The sequence below is a fragment of the Lactuca saligna genome, chromosome 5 (assembly GCF_052625555.1).
Source record: "Lactuca saligna cultivar CGN05327 chromosome 5, ASM5262555v1, whole genome shotgun sequence".
Taxonomy (NCBI): domain Eukaryota; kingdom Viridiplantae; phylum Streptophyta; class Magnoliopsida; order Asterales; family Asteraceae; genus Lactuca; species Lactuca saligna.
In genome coordinates, this window is record NC_136421.1 from 137,747,588 (window position 1) to 137,764,257 (window position 16,670).

General features: G+C 34.8%; 1 non-coding gene across 1 annotated transcript; it reads left to right on the forward strand.

Moving 5' to 3' along the window:
• The first annotated feature begins 7,220 nt into the window (after positions 1-7,220).
• LOC144999073 (small nucleolar RNA R71) lies at positions 7,221-7,327 on the forward strand. Its single transcript, XR_013660598.1, has one exon. It is a non-coding gene; the product is annotated as a small nucleolar RNA R71 (small nucleolar RNA).
• The last annotated feature ends 9,343 nt before the right edge of the window (positions 7,328-16,670 follow it).

The following is a 16,670-nucleotide window of genomic DNA, read 5'->3' on the forward strand; positions in this document are numbered from 1 at the left end:
GGGCATCTGTTGGCATCAGATTCACAAGCTTTAGAAGAGAAGCAAGCTCGACATTTAGATTGGACTTCAAAATTGACTATTTTAAGCTTGCTAGAAACTCTTCCATCTTTGTAACTACATGCAAATCCTCGGTTGAGAATGACATGAAATTTTCAACTAGTTTCAGGATAAACTCAGAAACAACATCAAGTTTGTTATGAAGATACAAACAACTCTATTCAAGCTTAATCACATCCTTCGACAATTCATACTTGAGGGACTCAACCTTCATATTGTCAGATTCTTGAACTTTCTTGACCTCTTCAACAAAAATTATATGTTGTTCTTTAGCTACTTCATGAAGTTCTTTAACTTCAAATTAAAAATTCTCAACATGATGTTTCTAATGATCTTTGTGCGCTGTTTAAATTTATTCCATTTCTTGCTTCAATCGATGCTCTTGGGACTTGAGCATCAGATCAACCTCAATCCTAGAGACAATGTTTCTCCTTAATCTGTAATAACTAACTCAACTTACGATTTAAAATATTGAACTGCTTTCCTGACATAAGCATATGATCAAGAATGATGTCCTCCTATGGGTTGAACTGAATCTCTGCAAACGAGCCCATCTCATCATCACCGTTATGAGTTTGATATTCTTCTAGAATTTGATTTTCTCCTTTGGTGAATTGGGAAGAGAAAATAGAAGTAATGGGTTGATTCATGATGTTGTAATAAGTAGGTGATATGGTTGAAGAAAGTAAAGAAGTAAGAATACGTGTATGAAATAATGGTAAGGAAGTAGAAGTGTCGATGAATGAAGTTTCGATTGTGGTTGAAAATTAAGGGAAATAGGAACTGATGACGTTGCGACAGCAGTGTTACCTTGAGCTTTGAAAGTCGAAATCTCATCACCCTTTTTGACATTTGTGTCCATATGAGATATATTCACAGGGAAGACTGAAGTTCTAACCTCCTCCAAAATAGATTCAACCATCGAAACTTTGGGTGTAGGACTACGATGTACTCAGGGATGGAAATAGTTGAAGAATCACCCAAAGTAGTAGTTGTGTCTATAGTAGTTACTTTCACAGAGCTACCAAGATTTCTAGGTGCTTCAAAATTTCAATTAACTGGAGAATCCCTTTAAGGTAATTCGAAGCCAATATTTGCATTACGAATAGGAGATTGATCACTACCATCTTTGAAATCATTCTACTGAATAACCTCATCCAGAGGATCTTGCAATTGCTTCTTCTTCTTCTTCTTGATCTTTGATGTGTGTAAGTAGCTCCACCTAATTTTATATTTATAACCTAACTAGCTTAACTAACTAAAATGCACCTAGGCAGCGTACCTAGTTAAATTATAGAATAGTTTGCGTAAGTTGGGTGTCAATATCAGGAAACGATATTAACTAATTAATCTATTTACTTATTAAATTAACCTAATTATTAACAAAGAAAAGAGATTTATCTAATTTTGCAAGTTTAGATGAGCTTAATTCTTTAACACAAATTCAATCAATAACAAAACACTTTTGATAGTTCGAATCCACTTTCCCTCAATGGTTTATAGATTAGATATGATAAGTACTATTGGTTCCAATTAGGAATGTATTAGCAATTTAGTTCTAAATCTACTAACATTAAATAATTCATGTAATCTATTTATAGTCACACAATAGTTAACACATATTCAATTATTGAATAAGATTGGGTAAGAGCCATTTAAGATTGATTAACAAAACACAATTATAGTCATAATATGAGTTCTCTAGCACAACTTAATTTAATGATTCAATTACTTATCTAAGATTGGTTTGATCATAGGTCTAATAAACCAATGTTCACTGAATTATTAGGTATTCAAATTCATGTAGGTTTGTATTCACCAACTACACAAAACAAGAATTCAAGCAATAAAATATTAAATTAAACATGTTAGGTAGAATCAATCAACACAAGCACATTACCAACAAGTAAAGTCAAATCTAATGCTTTAAAACCATGAGTTCCAACATCATCTAGCTAACAGAAGTAGCTAGATTTAGCTGGACATACTAGCAAATAAACAAGCGCAAGTTATATTCAAAGACATGTTTAAAGTACCAAACTATGAATCAAATTACAAACTTCTTATTCTCTTTTGGTGTTGAAACCGTATTCCTGGACTTCTTTTCCTCATAAAATCGTCTTCTGGAAACTCTTCAACCAGCCAAAAGTCTCTTAAGTCGTAATGGACAAGGATATATATAGATTTCGATTTTCAATGTTCACATTGTGAACCGATACCTCTCACGATGTGGATACGAGTTATACATGTTTGACAAGGACTGTTCCACCGGGTGCCTATCTTATAGAATACTGCAATTCACATCGTGAATCTAGATAACTCACGGCGTGAATATGGCAAATTTCATGGGTTTCTTATTCTTTCATTCTGCAAGCCTCCAAAGTTCTATGTCTTGACATCTTTAGTCCCTTTCTTCGAAAATGCTTCAATTTGGCGGCAAAATATAAATTAAGCTTATAAGTACCATTATTTCATGCAAATAACCAAAACATTAATAAAAATGTGAATAAATACAGCCTAAAAACATGTATAAATATCAGAATATCAAAATACCCCACACTTATACTTTGCTTCGCCTTAAGCAAATTTAACTATTTTTAATTCAAACCTTCATTACCAACATCTCATAGGACTATCCAACTCAAACTCAACTATTATTCCAAAAGCTCAACGCATGAACTTGTGTCTAAAAATTTTCCTAAAGACCCCCTCAATTATAAATACTCACAATCCTCATAAACACGCACCCACTTCTTTTGAATAATGCTCATTTTATGTATTCCTTCGAATCCATCCGCAGAAAACTTTCTAACCTCAAGGTATTTTTGTAGAGCTACCCAAGCATACATAAACTAAAGAATTACAACTTTAAGGTACCGCAATATGGAGCTCTTGAATTCTTCACTTTCTTTGATATTGATCTTCAATTTGTTTGAATTCACCACCTTTTTGAGTGATTTTTTGTATCTTCAATTTTTATTTTTCAGAATTTTTGATATTTGATCTTGAAACTTTATACTTCATAGCTCCAACAATTCTTCAACTTTTCTTGTAATTTTCTCTCTCTTTTTTTACATGAACTCACTTTTTTTTTTTCACTGAAAACCTACATGCTCAAGCAGGGGCACTTAACTTCAACCGTTATTGGTTAAGATATTAGTATATGTGTAATGACTACATATATGTTCCTAGATACATTTCAAGTACAGGTTGCTAAACATATTACATCCCTTAAACTAAGCAAGGTTGTGTTTTTTCCCCCATGATTTCACTAGAATAAAGGAGGCTACAAATGCACTATAACGTATATTGGCTCAACTAAACATTTGAGCTCTCATCGGATCACCCAATATAATACAAGTAAAAGAGTGAGTGATGTCGGGAACAATCAAACCATAAGACTGGGCTAAACATGTGATGAAGTGGCCTCCACAAATAAGGATCCCGGGGCGGGAACTCGCTATATATTCCGTCAAATAGCGGGCCAGCAAGTACGAAATGTTACAACACACTCCTGGCTGTAGAATGCACCATAAAAAGAAAAAGTTTATTTTGATAACCTTATCCCCCATGGCGTTTGTGGTTAATAGAAAATGTGATAAGGTGATAGATAAGGAAATGAACTGGTGATTTAATGCTGCTTTCCGGTGATACATCGGAATTGAACACCCCAGATGCGATATTACTCCAGAACTCAAGCCCCGATGCCTAATTCTCGTACCCATGTGTAGCTTCGCTTAGAAACAAAACAAAATCACGAGTCATGGTCTCATGAGTGTCGTATAACCCCATCATCCACGAAAACTCGACCAAACTACATTCTCGGTATTCACCCCCGAGACGAAAAACTAAAGCTTGCAGGAAAGCAGGATCTTGGACATTCTCATGGAATGGCATAGTTGAAATGAATTCCACACAAACCTATTTGTATACCCTTTCCTAGATAGCAAACAAATTATGCCACCCCTTGCATGTGAACGAAAATCCATTCCCCAAAAATAACTTTTGGAGATACTAAGATAGCTGATCAACAAGCACAACCTCCCTCAATCTTGCCCAATTAATGGTAGGGGAATAGCAAATTCCCGGTTTTACAACCATCCTAGCCAGTTGTTCCAATGCGTATAAACATCTCGTGTCACATTCATTGGAAAGACGTAAAATGGGTGTGAACATGCAACCCCGGTTGGAACCTCGCGTCTTGGAGCCATTTCTGCAAAACAAAACAGCAAACAACAAGAAAACAAAAAATCCAAGAATTATAAGAAAAACAGAAAACTGTATTATTCATGTTCACGATTCACGTCGTGATTTCGTCGCGGCTGGTCAAGATCGGTCAAGGCAGAACTTGAATTGGGCCAAAAAATTCGTTGGGGTTTATTCCTATGTTAAATCTAACCACAATCTATCAACATCCAAGTGCTATATCATGAATTTTAGGGCACATATGAAAAATTCACTAAGTACCAAACCCTAGTCCCTAAATGCAACTATTAAAGTAAAATTAGCCATGAAACACAAGAAATCATTACCTTAGATTGATGATTACATAAGCCAGAAGGGAGTAGCAGTTGGAATTTGGACGAAATCGGTATGATGGGGGGAACAAAAGAAAGCCTCACTTCATGGGGAAATAAACAAAGTGGCTAGGTCAAAGGAATCTGTTGCTCATTTGTGGTCCCATGTGTTTTCAAAATTCAGATCGCGAGTTTAGTGAGCTGAAAAATTGGGCCATTCAATTAAATAAGAAATGGGCTGGGGCATGTATTGGGCTAACAAATAAAAGTCCATAACTGTTACTGGACTTTTCTCGTGAATCTAAAAGATTCACGTCATGAATACTGTATGGCATGTAAATTCTTAATAAACGCTTAATTTTATTACTATATTTTTTTAATCTAGTACCACTTAACTTTTGGGACCCGCACTTAGTGTTCTAGTATGCATAAAATGATTTAGATGATATGATCAATTTTCCTAAAAAATAAAAATGCAAAAACTAAGAAAAACGAAAAGAAAAATCCAAACCAAACTCAGGTTGCCTCCCGAGAATAGCTTCTTTTTGATGGAGTTGTGAGCTGGTCTCTGTGCCTCCTACGTTGAGCTGTCCGAGGAGTCCACCACCACCTGGATTTTCTGCTCTTTCCATATCCTCTTGTACGCTTGAACTCATCTAATGTGCACCTTATTTGAATTTTCTTTTTTAGGTTTCACTTCATTTATATCGAGCTTGATTTTATCCCTTTAGTCTGGAATTTTTCATCACTCTTATTAAGCTCCATAGGAATCTTTTCTTCCTTCACCACTAGACTCATTTCCTTGGAAGTAGCCTCATCTTCATCACTCGAATAATCATCGCTTTCCTCACTCACCAAAGTTGTTGGTTTTTTATAGGCAATAATTGCAACTAACAATGGGATGGATGCTCTCGGTTTGATGCGGTTGACTTGTTGAATGATATGGATTTCTTCCTCCATGAGCTTCTTTAATTCTTCAAGTTCACTCTCTTCATCTTTATTGAAAACCTCTTCTTGACCATCACTCCCTTGGAAACCATCTTCTATTCTAAAACTTTCCTTTTCATATCCAACTCTCAAAGTGAGCTTGGATTCCTTTATATCAACCAAGGCACCAGCCGTATTAAGCAACGGGCGACCAAGAATAATGCGGACATCGGGATCTTCTATCATATCTATAACCACAAAGTCCATGGGAAAAATGGATTTCCCAATTTTTACGATAATATCTTCCACAATGCCCTGGGGTTGTGTTACTAAACGATTTGCCATGCGAATAGTCATTTTTGTAGCCTTCAACTTCTGAATATTCAAGTTCTGATAATATAAATAAGGCATCAAATTTATGCTAGCCCCAAAAATGGCTAAAGCATAAATCTTAATATTATTCCCAAACTCACATGGAAGAGTGAGGCGTCCAGGATCCCCCATCTTCTTAGGGATGTCTCCCAACACAGCTTTTGAGCTTAGCTCACTTTGAATTACTTTAGAATTCTTCTTTAATTGCTGACGAGTGTCTATCAAGTCTTGTAAAAACTTTGCATATTCGGGAATTTTGGATAATGAATCGACAAAAGGAGTATTAATCGGGATACCCTTCATATTCTTAATAAACTCTAGATGTTCCCTTTCCAGTGGACTGAGATTAGCTCGAGATGGGAATGGTAAAGGGAGTTGATAAGCCAAAACAGTTACATAAGTTTTATGTTTAGACTGAGCCCACGATGTGAGCATAGCGGGCTCACGTCGTGAGTCTGGTACTTCAGCAACATCTTCGTTTTTGAACTTCGAATTCTTTGGCTTTGGTCCGGATGGCTTTGACTCCTCCTCTAGTGCTTCTAAAAACTCAGAGATTGCCTCTTCTTCAGTCTCAATCATCATAACATGGGATTGAGCATTCTTTTTTGGAAAATTTGAGGATAATTTTTTGTTTACCAAAGTAGTTAGTTGACCAACTTGGACATCTAGATTATGGATCGATGTTTGATGATTTCTTAATGTGGTTTGCTGGTCAATCATCATTTTGTGATGTTCTTTCATCATGCTCATTTGTTCCTTTAGTACGACATCACTATCATCATGACTTTTCTCGGAAGGCTCCATAAGTTGGGTCAAAATATTTTCCAAGTGTACTTTCTTCTCGGCTGGTGGTTGTTCTTTTTGGTAGAAGCCTCAGCCTATCTGCTTATATTTCTATTCATTTTTCTTCTTGTACTCATCGTACGCCACCACTCCTTCTTTGGTTTTCTCCAATCCTCATCACACTTATCCCCACTCGAGTAGCAAACTTGAGCCATTTTATACAGATTATCATCTAAGTTGTAATCCTTGGTCAAATTTGGACCATTACATCTTTCACATCCTACTCTTATGGCATGTATCGGTTGATCCATTTTTGTCATCCTCTTGTCCATTGTATGAAGCATGGCCATCACAGCAGCCATGTCTATATAATTTTCAACCCCCTTTCCTTTTACTCTCTCACTTCTTGGATTGTGATACTCACGGGAATGCTTTGCAAATTCTTCCACTAGTTCCTTAACCTCCCTCGGATTATTCTTGGTAAGTGGTCCTTGGGAATCAAGGAGTTATCTTATCATAACATTAACATCATCATAGAAGATAGACACTTCTTGTTGTATATTAAGGTCATTTTGGGGACAATTTCTCAACAATCCCTTATAGCACTCCTATGCCTCATAAAGTGAGTCACCCAGATTTTGCTCAAAGTATGCTATCGCCTTTTTGAGTTTCGCTATCTTGGAAGGTGGGCAAAATGATCCAAAAAATGCTTGCGCATTTGGGCCCATGTAGTGATTGCACCATGTGGTAGTGCCTTCAGCCAAGCTTTAAAAACTCCTTTAAAAGTGATTGGCAGCATCCTTAGCAAGACTATCTCTCTTAGAACATTTGGAATATTGAAATAATCTTTAATGTCATTAACTTCATCCAAATGCTTGTAAGCATCCTCGTGATCTTTTCTAAAAAATGGCACATCCCTAAGTGCCGCAAGGATGTGTCCTTTCTTTTTCTCTGTCGACTTCAGATTCGCTTCTATGTAACTCAAATTCAAGCTCGGTACCGTATTTCGTATTAGGGTTTAGATCTTGCTCAAAGCTTTCCAAATACTGATTTGAGGTTTTTGAAAGATGATTTTTTTTGGTCTTTCATTTACTCCCATGTTCTTATGCGTTTCCTTGTGAAGGGCTGACTCTAGATCTTCAATTGGTGGAACCAAAGGGGTGTTGGCACCTCTGGTCATGAACTCCTGCAAAATAAACAAAAAAAAATGTAAAACTGAACAAAAACTAAATGAAAATAGTCTACTAACTGGGCACCACGATGTAGTTATGGTCACCACCTCATGTTGATGCAAAATAATTAACAGATAAGAAAAACGAAGGAAAATGAAAAACTACTTAATTCACGTCGTGAGATTAACGCTCACGTCGTGAATTAGGTACTAAAACAAAAACTAAAGCCAGAAAAGTTACTTTTTGTAGGTTTACCCCACAAAAAAGATCGGTCAATCTAAAGCAAATAAATAAACAATCAAATAAGTCGTTCCCCTGCAACGACACCAAAAATTGGATGCGTGCAAGTAGCTACACCTAATTTTATATTTAAAACTAACTTAACTAACTAAAATGCACCTAGGCAGTGTACCTGGTAAAATTATAGAATAGTTTAGGTAAGTCGGTTGTTGATCACACGGAACGATATTAACTAATTAATCTATTTACTTATTAAATTAACCTAATTATTAACAACGAAAAGGGATTTATCTAATTTTTCAAGTTTAGATGAACTTAATTCTTTAACACAAATTCAATCAATAACAAAACACTTCTGTTAGTCCGAATCCACTTTCCCTCAATGGTTTATAGATTAGCTGTGACAAGTACTGTTGGTACCAATTAGGATTGTATTAGCAATTTAGTACTAAATCTACTAACATTAACTAATTCATGTAATATATGTATAGTTACACAAATGTTAAAACATAATAAATTATTGAATAAGATTAGGTTGGAGCCATGTAAGATTGATTAACAAAACACAATTACAGTCACAATATGAGTTCTGTAGCACAACTTAATTCAATGATTCAATTACTTATCTAAGATTGGTTTGATCTTAGCTCTAATAAACTAGTGTTTACTGAATTATTAGGTAATCAAATTCATGCAGGTTTGTATTCACTAACAACACATAACAATAATTCAAGCAATCAAATATTAAATTAAACATGCTAGGTAAAATCAATCAACACAACCACATTACGAACAAGTAAAGTCAAATCTAATGCATTAAAACCATGTGTTCCAGCTTCATTTATCTAACAGAAGCAGCTAGATTAATTGGACATACTAGCAAATAAACAAGCACAAGTTATATTCAAAGACATGTTTAAAGTACCAAACTATGAATCAAATTATGAATTTCTTCTTATCTTTTCGTGTTGAAACCCTAGTCCTCGACTTCTTTTCCTCTGAATATTGTCTTCTGGAAACTCTTCAATCAACCAAAAGTCTCTCAAGTCGTAATAGACAAGGATATATATAGTTTTCAATTTTTCAAAGTTCACATCGTGAACCGATACCTCTCACGACGTGAATACGGGCTATATGTTTTTGAAAAGGACTCTTCCACCGGGTGCCTATCTTCTAGAACACTCCAACTTACGTCATGAATCTAGATAACTCACGAGGTGAATACGGCAAGTTTCATGGGTTTCTTACTCTTTCATTCTCCAAGCCTCCAAAGTTCTATGTCTTGACATTTTAGTCCCTTTCTTCGAAAATGATTCTATTTGGCTACAAACATATGAATTAAGCTTATTAGTACCATTATTCTATGAAAATAACCATAATATTGATAAAAATGCAAATAAATATTGCCTAAAACATGTATAAATATGGAAATATCAATCTTATTTAAAATGGTATGCACTCTTCATTTCATTGAAGCTGGAGAAACAGAAGCATGAAGTTCACGAATGATCAGACCCTTTTAATTGAGCTAAGGTTTGCGAATCTTCTTGAGTTTTGATACAGAATCCTCCTTGGGTGAAGAAAAAGGATTTTCAATAACTTCGTCAATAATAGGCCTTTCTGGTGAAAGACGAGGTATGTCTGCTAACTTCTTAGTTCTTTTAAGAACTCCTGTTTTTGAAGGAACCACAACCTTTTGAATTTCGTGAACAATGGGATCTTGAACCAGCTTTGTGACCTCCTTTTCCAATATCACATGATCAGACATAGGTTTCTTTGACGCTTTACCACATTTCGAAGTACCTTCGATTCCTTTGGGCAACAAAAACTCCAATTGTGCATCAAGATTGATTGTTGTCAGATAAGCAACAAGAACTGGATTAGTTGGATCCACCTTCCGATGCTTTGCATCAGGAATTTGTGCTACTGAAGGAAAAACCACTAGTTTATCTTCAACATATTTCGGATGATGATAGAGTGTGAACTCTACTTTTGGAACATGAGATGGAACGAGAATTCCTTCTTTCTCATACACCTCTTGTAGAAACATACTCTAATATCTAGCACAAGAAACACCATTTGCAACATTGGTGTATGAAATACATGTGCCAAAATCCTCCTATAACTGTGTAATATAACCCACATTTAAATCATAGTATAACCCAACAATTAAGGCATATATCTCCAATTTGGCTTTGTCAAGACCAACACTTCGAACTGTGAGGCAACGGAGAAAAATCCCAAACAAAAAATTCCAGATACAGGGCAAAGAAGACTTCTTAAATTGACTGAGTCTAGTGAGTGGAGGTTGATGACCCGTTTCATTGAACATATGTATCACCTATTCAGTCGTCACTTCATAAAATGAACCAGTGTTTGGAAGTTTCATGATCTGTGCAAAGTGTTTGTTTGTGAGATTATGCTTCTTTTCATTCACTAACTGGAACTTCATGACTTTGAAGGTTTTATTGAACACAACAGTAGCACCGGCCAAAGATAACCACGTCATGGGCATGGAAAAAGAAAAAGTCATGATCGTTGATAGCACAGGGTGATTAAGAGCAACAATCAGCATTTGTAACTCTTCTAGGTACTTGAAAGCGTCCGGTTGAACTCGGTAATTGGAACTCTAAATATTCAGTAGGGGTTGAGATGTGGCTTCATCAGTAGTTTTTGATGGATCAACATGAGCAGTTGATGCTGCCATGGTTAAGGTTTTGGAGAATTGTGTGAAGAGATAAGTATAAGGAAATAAGATTTTGGGGAAAATTTTCAACAAATATGCGTAAAGTTTTTATTTGAGACCCCTAGAATCCTATTATACTTAGTATATAAATTGAATTTGAACCGGCCATCAATAAAATTCTGCCACATGTATTTTAGGAAAGTGGGGCAGTTTTCGTAAAAAGTCGCAACATTTAAAAATTGATGAGCACTTTTTCCTGCAAAACCATGAAGTAACCAGACCGTCACATCAATCAATCATTTTGTATATCCTAAGGAATATCATTGAACATTCATTTAGAGGCAACACTCATTTGCTGTTAGGATGAGAAACGAAATCATAACTAGACTTGCAAAATCTAGGTTTGAGTTGGTAATACGCGACGCCTCAAATATTTCTGTGCAAACGTGTGCCAAAGAGATAATGGGGACCAAGATAAAAAAAGGGTGCATGTAGTGACATCAAATCAACATTCAATTTAATAGTGGATGGATACCAGGCCAAGATCACTTCATTTAATATAAACAGCAATATCGAACTGCTTTTGTGGTATCCCGTGAAATACAATCAAATAATCTTAAAGGAGTATTAAAGGGCTTCTTTTGTTTAGGCTTCAAAGGTAGGATGAATTTTGTTCATAATCACAACATAACATAAGTGTGAATTCAATGCTCAAAATTACATGTATGACCAGTGTAGTCAAGGAGAAGCGAAGGTGAAATAAATTTTTAAAGTGAAAAAGATTCAAACTAATATTTAGACAGAAATTGTATTCCAAAAAAAATAAGTACTCGATCATGTTGGGTAAAAATGTCTAGGGAAAAGAACATTTTATCAAGATCATGCAAAATGCAAAGAATACAATTTTGAATATTAAAGGAAGGTATTGAAACAAATGTTTCATTAAAATCTTGAACATAAAGTTTACTGTGTATTCCTTTATAAGTTGGAAATATAGGGCTTCGCTGTCATCACAGACTCATGAATAAGATCATTAACAGAGACTTATGCAATATCTACATTCTGATTGGCTTCTACTAGATATGTCGAGGATACGCAAGTGAAGTGTGTGAATCTTGAAGAACTAACTTGATGAAAAAGATTGTTTAAGAAACAATGTGTACATCTGCGAATGATATGGACATAGTAGAAATCTCTTAACTCAAAATGAGAAGAGAAATGTAGCTCATTGACTAATGCGAATATAGCCTGATTAGGAAGGAACCCTCGTAATGAGTGATCCATTAAGGCTTTGAAACACAATGAGTCTATGAGGCTTAAGTTGACATACATTAGCATGCTTCTAGAGACACCTAAATTGTTCAATGATTCGAAATTATAGATGTCCCATAGTTACAAAGCAATAACCACCATAATATGTTGATGGAGATCTATGTTGAAAATACTTAAACATACAAAACAACACACAAAATATTTTTGTATTTTTTGTTTTTGAAATTGAAACAAGAAAACATCTTTTTGAAATTTTGTGTTTTGAAAATTTAAATACAAAAGAAAAAAAAAAATTTCTAGTTTTGGTGTTTTTTAAAATTAAAGACGAAAGAAAGAAAATATTTTTCGTATTTTTGATTGATAAAAACAATAAAATGATACTTGACATTCAAAATATGAAGAATCGATATCCATACCAGATATGTCGACACAGAAACGATTCCACAGTCAACGAGGTATGAAATTAACCATTCAGATGGATTTAAAAAACGAAGGGTGTCAAATGCTGAATAGTGAACAATAACTTCTTAATGCTTCAGCAATATTTCAACTCCTTGTTATTTCATGTTGAAGACATGTTTGGAACAACATTTACATTGAGCATTCCTAATCTAGATAAGATCCTCATAAAAGATTTCTCATCCAAAGAATATGTAAAAATGTCAGCAAGTTGGTCCACTGTCTATACAAAATGAACCTTTATATTTCCATCCTCGACATGATCCTTGATGAACTGATATCTGAGAGCGATATGCTTCGTCTTCAAATGTTGCACCAAATTATGGAAGATTCATATTGCACTTTGTGAATCACAATACAAAGGTTTCTTTTTCATGTTGATTGTGTAATCATGATGATAACTATGTATCCATATCACTTGAGAAATGCAAGTTGCAACATCAGCATATTCAACTTCTACGGTGGAAATTGAAACACAAGTTTGTTTCATCGAATGCCAGATAACAAGCTTCCTATCCAAAAGTTGACATCCACTAGAAGTGCTTTGTCTGTTAAGTTGACAACCACCAAGATCTGCATCAAAAACACCTAGAAAAAGAAACCTGTATTCGAAGGGTATCATAAACCCAACAACATTGTCCCTTTGAGATATTGAAAGATATTCTTTATGAATGTTAGATGGGGTTCCCTGTGATTCAACTAATACCTAGCACAATTCCAAACATCGAATGTAATGTCATGTCTATTAGCAGTTAAGTATAGTAATGAACCAATCATCTTGTACAACGTAATATCAACAACAGGCTTGTCCAACAAAGGTCCTAAGTGTCGTCATCCCAAACTTCTCAAGAAGATTACAAGAATACTTCTCTTGATTTATGAAAATTTCTTCTCTACTTTAACGAATATTCAGTCCCAGAAAATTATTGATCATACCTATCATACTCATCTCAAATTTACTTTTCATCATATGCTGAAATTCTCTAGACAATGAAGGATTAGTCAAACCAAAAATAATATCATCTATATATATATATATATATATATATATATATATATATATATATATATATATATATATATTGAACGAGCATCAAGTGATCCCCCACTTTCTTTCGAAATAGAGTGGGATCAACAGATCCTTGTCTAAAGTTGGAGAGTTTCAAGAAATTAGTAAGATTTGTGTACTAGGAACGAGATGCTTGTTTTAAGCCATAAACATCTTAAGTGAGAATATAGCAATGATCAAGATATTTATCATTTACGAAACCTGGTGGTTGTTCATCATAAACAGTTTCTTCTAATACCTCATTAAGAAAACCACACTTGACATCCATCTGATAAACATCGAAGTCTTTATGTGTTGCATAAGCAATAAATATTCAAATAGCCCTGAGTCTCGTGACAGGAGCATAGCTTTCATCATAGTCAATATCTTCTTGTTGTGAATATCCCTTAACAACCAACATGTCTTTGTTTCGGACCACATTTTCTTCTTTTTCGGTTTTATTTTTAAAAATCCATTTTTAAGCCTATGACTGATACATCATTAGGTTTTGGAACTAGTCGCCAAACCTTCTTCCTTTCAAATTCAGCAAGTTCAGATTGCATGGAGATAATCCAATCAAGATCCTCCAAAGTAGTCTTTATTGATTTTGGTTCTATTTTTGGAATAAAAACATTAAACATGAAAAATTCGTGGTTTTTATTCAATACCTCATTTTTAGCATGAAGTTGAGCCCTTGTTAAAACTCCAGTTTGAGGATCACATAGAACTTGTTCTTTAGGATGATTGCAAGTCCATTGATCTAGTGGTGGATATGCAGGATCAAAATCCAAAGGTTCATCTTCGAATAGTTCATCCGATTTTGAAACTTCACATGCATTAGACACATTATCAATCACATTATAAAAATCTTCAATTTATATATTAGAAACATTAGGTATAAATCCTTTTTGGTCCCCTTTGACAAATGGATCGAAATTGTGATGCTCCCACTCAACAATTGGATCAGAATTTCGATGCTCCCCCTCGACATCAAACACCATACCTCCTTTCTCCTCCTCAACATCGGCGTTCAAATCCAAGTGCTTCCCCTCCACTTGATCACCTTGCAAAACAGAGTGACTTTCAACATATATTAGAGAGTTAGTTGAAGAAAGTAATGCAGCATCTTCCCGAGTTATTGTCGAACCATTAAAATGTTTTGATGCTTTAGGAATCTGATTATCACCAGCACGAACTTCTGTATCGATTGCTCTATCTGAAACACAAAAAATTAATTCATTATCAAGATCAACTAAATTAACAACTTCAGACTCAATATTTTTTTCATTAATGATAAGATTCTGTTCAAAAGTCTTCTTGACACGTCTAACATAATGATCATCGAAAGTCAAATTGAAAGTTTCTTAAATCTTTCTTGTTCACTTTTTCAACACCCAATATGCGACCGAATTGTGCAAATATCCCAAGAAAACCCCTTCATCAACTTTGGACTGAATTTTCGAAAGATTATCCTTGATATTCATTTTAAAGCACCTAATCAAAAACATGAAAAAATTTCACATTTGGTTTTCGATTGTTGATAATTCAATATGGAGTGATATTAAAACGACAATGAATAAAATATTGATTTTGAGTGAAACATGTGGTCGAGACAACTTAAGTCCAAAGATATTGTGGTAGATTTTCATAGGTGAAAATATTCCTCACTGCTTTGCATAAATACGTGTTTCTCCTTTCGACAACACCATTTGTTGAGGAGTGTGAGGAGATGAAAATTTGCGGGCAGTCCCTGGATCAGTCAAAAATGATTCAAGAACATGATTCTGGAATTCTGAGCCATTATCATTTTTTATCTTCGTGACTTTCTTTCTCAAACTGAGTTTAATGTTCTTGATGAAATCAATCATTACTTAAGTAGTTTCTGACTTCTGAAGAAGAAGGAAAACCTAAGTGAACCGTGTAAAATCATCGACAATGACCAATATGTACCTCTTCTTATTGAGAGTCTCAACAATCAAAGGTTCACAAAGGTCAATTTGAAGAAGTTCTAGAGGTTCGATGATCTTCGAACCAACGACTATTGGAGGACCTTTACAGTGTTGCTTCCCTTGTTCATATGTTGCACATAACAAATCATTATCAAATTTTAAAACAGGAAGGCCACAAACAAGATCTTGTGAGACTAATTCGTTAAGATTTTTGAAGTTAAGATGAGAGAATCTTCGATGCCACAACCAACTAAGATTAGAAGATTCCTTCAAAAGTAAGCATACTAAGGAAACTCCAACAACTAGCTTGGTTTCGAGAGTAAACATATCACCTTTCCTCTTAGACTTGACCAAAAAAAAATTATTTTCTTTGTTCAAAATGGCACTACCTTCCTCATCGAAGACCACTTGATTACCAGTACCCATAAGAAGTTGTGAAACACTAACCAAGTTGTCTTTAAGACCTTCGAGGTATACCATTCAATTGACTGTAAAATTTCCAACTCCAACATTTTCTAAACTTCTATAATCATGCAAATTTTCCTTTTGTCATATAATGTGATGAGAGCAGCCACTGTCGATATACCAATGTTCGTCATATTGCTCATCACACATTACCTATGACCAATTAAAGAGTTTAGGTCCCTAAAGCTTTTTGGTTCCTTGGTGATTAGAATAAAATGCATTGTGAAATGAGGATCCTAACACCCAGTTTCAAAACTTTGATTTAAAACTGTCGATCAAGTCAACTTCTATAGACTTAGGTATCGAAATGAAATCATTCATTGGTTGAGGTTCAACATTGACTTTCACATTTTCCTTAGTAGTTCATTTTGCCTCAACTTTTGTTTTGGGAACCTATTTCCATTTTTGAATATAAGGATTTAATTCAATTGATGAAGAACTCCCAGTTGATGACTTGTCCAAATAGATTTTTTAAGTATTTCTAATTTCGTCCTGAGAAAACTTTCCTGATTGATATGACATTGCTTTGCCTTTGAGCTAATGATTTACATTCTTCATTTCAGTTTCCCTTTGTCAAACGAAGCTTTGACTTTCTGCTTCATAAGATGATTGGGAAAGTCACGCTGTTTTGGTTTAAATGGTTCATTTCTCTTACCTCTAACTCCCAGTTTTTTGAATTATCTTTTTGGAAAATGATGATTTTGCATGGGATTGATAGTGGTT